Genomic DNA, 4,009 nt, shown 5'->3' on the forward strand with positions numbered 1-4,009 from the left:
TACTCTGATAGACAGTTTGCATGAATTATCTCATCAAATTCTAATAATTCTGTGAGGTAGAGTCTGTTGTTATCTACATTTTACAGATGAGAAAACTGAGGCCCAGAAAAGTCAAGCAAACTAATCAGGATTCACAGCCTTAAGAGACAGAGCTAAGATTAGATCCAGGCCATCAGATTATAAGCCTTCTCTTGTGAAGGTTAGATGATCCTGCCTTTCCCAAATGATGCTGGGATAGAGATAACACATGGAAAATTCACCCAAATCCACTCTCTGGCCTCAGTTATAACATTAAGAGTCTTTTGCACCTCTGGACAAGTCATTTCATCATGTGGACCTCCATCTCCCTTTGCAAAATGAGGGGTTGATAGAATTTGTATCGGATCATCTCTGGGGTTCCCTTCTCCTCTGAAGTTCTCTGATTCTATAATTGTGTCCTGACCTTAGAGGTACATGTGATCCTTTCCCTCCCCACCCTCCACAGACACTGCTTCCCAAGGCAAAAGTCGAATCCTCCTGAAGGAACCCATTGCAGTTTAATGTTAAACCCCAGATCACACCAAATCCATTATTTACAACAGCCCCTTAGGAACACACAGCACTTTTAAAATCTGGCAAGCCAGTTCTTCAAAATAAGTTGCTAGTGGGATACAGTTTTGGAAGTACAATATTAATACCCCAAAAAAGAAAAGAAAAAAAAAAACCTCAGAATAAATGAGGCTTTCTCTTTAAATCAGCTTATTCTACAATGTTACTGTTGACAATTTAGCTTTGGCTTTTTAGATGAGGGGTTTTCAGTGTGGCAGAAGAGGGGTGTCCTCTTCGTATCTTTAGAAATTTCCTTTAGTGTTTTATGGAAAGGTAGACCACAGGGTCCAGGAGAATGTACCTAAGACATTGATGGAGTGCCATCCAGAAATAATCACAGGTGCAGAGAATTAAGACACATCCTGATATAAGGTACATTTTTTTCTCCTTCTACTTCTTTATAGAAAGTATTACACAGTCTGCATTACACAACACCTATTACACCAGCATGCAAATGTTACATTTTCAGACCAGCATCTTAAAGAGCAGAGAGCCACAAAAGTGCCTGAAAAATAATTGCATTATTTTTAGTGAGATCAGTAAAAGATGCATACATCAGGATGCGGGAACAACTCGGAAGTACTGAACCAGTCTGAAAATGCTAAAAATATTGTTTCCCTTCCAACAATTGAAATATTGAGCAAAGACAGAGACAACAGCAGGTAGGGAGATCAAATCAGAATTCCCATCTCTCAGTTGTAATAGGCTTGTAATCAGGACTGGCAAGAGTTGGGGCAGCTAACACGGGTCATCAGCTGGGGACTGTGAGAGGAAGGAGAAAGTTGAAAAGGGGTGGGATGGAGCGGCAGCAAGAGGAGACTCAGCTCCCGCTTCTAGCACCCCGGAGCAGAGGCCCTGTGGAGAATGGCTGAGAAATCAGCATTGGCTCTAGAAGCCCTTGCCTTTGTGGTTGTGTGAGCCGAGCAGACGCATGGGCACTGGGGCAGGGGAGCGCGTCTGTGCTTGACACATGTGTTTCCCATTGAGAGCTGGAGACAGCCCAGTAGCTGGGAGTTGGCCTGACAAAGCTGTATTGAAGTACAGAGTACGGTTTCAAAGCAGTCAGAAAAAGAACGGGAATGCTGTTCAGGAAATTCTTCAGGCATGGGCAGGGACTTGGCTACAATTCTGCAGTTGGAAAATCTGACTGGGGCAGCTTCTGAACGCAGGCTGGGCCTGCTCACCCTCGGCAGGCCGAGTGGCTGCCTCCTTCCAGCCGCTCCACACACGCCTGGATTGTGTGGGACTCAGCAGCAGCTCTGTGAAGCAGAGAAGAGGTAGGGGACTGTTCGGTCCTTGCGTTTCCACGCTTTCTCTTCACTTTCTACCTGCTGATTGTTTGGAAGTACTCCGAGTTTTTGTGGGTGGTGGTGGGGGGCGGGCGTGTGTATGTGTGGGAACAAGTTAGAACTTCATCACTTAAACATCTGGTGTGGGGATGTAATCTTTTCTTCTCCCCCAGCCCGTCCAAAATGTGCTTTTCAGCAGGGCAGAGACGCTTTGAAAAGTTAGGATTGAACTGGCAACACCATTGTGAAAAAGAAGTCTGTGAACTCTTGTGTTGTCACCCTGTTCCAACCTTCTGTAACTTTTCTACGAAAAAGGACAGTTCATTGACAGGGAAGATAATTTTAGATGAAACTGTCTGTGTTCTTTGCTTCATGAGAGTTTGGAGAGGGGCATTTATAGCAGAAAATGGCTTTCATTTTAGAGGGAATCAGGGTTTGAAGTTTCTATTTTGGATTATGCTTTCAGAGTGTAGGAACAGAAATGTGCGTATGAGATCCTGGCATCTTTTATTATCATGTGGGATTTTGACTGTCATTAAGGAGCTCAGTGATATATTTGCCTAGAAATGTGCTGGATCAACATCTATAATTCTGTTTCTATAATAATTTTCAGTTTTTCTGAGTTGCAGAAGTATCTGGCACTTCTTTCAGAAAATACTTCTGTAACAATGTTGTGAAGTAATTATACTCCAATAAAAAATACTTCTGTATTTTATGAAGTATAGATAACTATAGAGTCACAGAAGGCAGTAATTTACTCAAAATTAGTTAAAAGATAGACATGTAACCATGTGAATTTTATTTAAATTATTCTATTTTGCACCTTACTGAAGAGAGCGCTTTTAAAAATAACAAATTTTAGATAATTATTTTTCATAGATATCAATTATAATGCAACTGATTTTTACCCCTCCTCCACAAAAGCTATACCTTATCCTACATTTAGCATTTAGAAAATGCAAAATATAGTATAAACGCATTTCAGGAAGTGGTTCAGTTCTGAAAGAGCTGGACCAGATCTCACTAGAGCTTTGTGATTTCTGACAGAGCCATGAGTGACAACAATGGTGTTTTCCACAAGGGGCTTGGCCAGGAGTATAGTTGGAGAAATAGATGAATGAATGGATTTGTGGCTGCTTTTTGAAAAGCAGAGTAGCTAGACCTCTTAGGATGGACCTCAATAAGGTTTGTGTTTACTTTTATTCTAAAATATCTCAACAAGTATCTGATAGCACAGAGATTAGTGGATGAGTAAAGAGTGTGGGGCTGGACTTGTTCATATGTGTCTGCATAAGACCTGGATACGTGTGCAGGCATTGTGTTTTGTCAGCGGCAAGTCAGCCCTCTCAGTTGGCAATTTTATTTTCTCTACAGTCTGCACTTGGAGGAGGGAATTAGGAAATGACTGGCAGCAGGACTTCTTATTCTGAGAAATGGCACACAAATATTTTCTTCATGACCATCATCTTTGGGTTGGCTTGGCTTGGGTTGGAGTGAAGAGAATTTGGAATAATTCCAAAAAGGGGGAAGAAGATAGGATAGACAGTGACTATACTTGGGTTGCCTATGGAGTGCGTAAGATGCCAAGACAGGTTGGGAAGCAATGTGAACCATAGCCAAACAAACTGCCTGTGAAAAAGGAGACTCTGGAGCTCTAATGTCATGCTCCTCTAAATTTAGTTCATGTTGAGCAGTACTTTGGCCACCTCATGCGAAAAGTTGATTCATTGGAAAAGACTCTGATGCTGGGAGGGATTGGGAGCAGGAGGAGAAGGGGACGACAGAGAATGAGATGGCTGGATGGCATCACTGACTCGATGGACTTGAGTCTGAGTGAACTCCGGGCGTTGGTGATGGACAGGGAGGCCTGGCATGCTGTGATTCATGGGGTCGCAAAGAGTCGGACACGACTGAGCAACTGAACTGAACTGAACTGAGCTGAACAAGCATGAAATAACAACTTCACGTTGCAGGGCTGTGCACAACATTGCTTGAAACTTGGAAGAAACTCTACAGTTTCCCTCTTTTAGAAGTATGGGAGGTGGAAATCCAGCTCCGCTGACATTTGAAAAAAAGAAAGAGGGGTCAAGGAGGGTAGAGGTGAAGAAATGCAGGGCAGAGGTAGAAGCTAC

The 4,009-nt window shown here is 42.7% G+C and overlaps 1 protein-coding gene across 1 annotated transcript in view; it reads left to right on the plus strand.

Moving 5' to 3' along the window:
- The first annotated feature begins 1,398 nt into the window (after positions 1-1,398).
- The window catches only part of SGCD (sarcoglycan, delta (35kDa dystrophin-associated glycoprotein)), a 448,681-nt gene continuing 446,070 nt past the window's right edge, over positions 1,399-4,009 (plus strand). The window contains exon 1 of the mRNA XM_010829396.1: positions 1,399-1,865. The gene's annotated coding sequence lies outside the window, so the exon portion shown is untranslated. The remainder of the gene's footprint in view (positions 1,866-4,009) is intronic.

Source organism: Bison bison, unplaced genomic scaffold (assembly GCF_000754665.1).
Source record: "Bison bison bison isolate TAMUID 2011002044 unplaced genomic scaffold, Bison_UMD1.0 scf7180017864505, whole genome shotgun sequence".
NCBI lineage: Eukaryota > Metazoa > Chordata > Mammalia > Artiodactyla > Bovidae > Bison > Bison bison.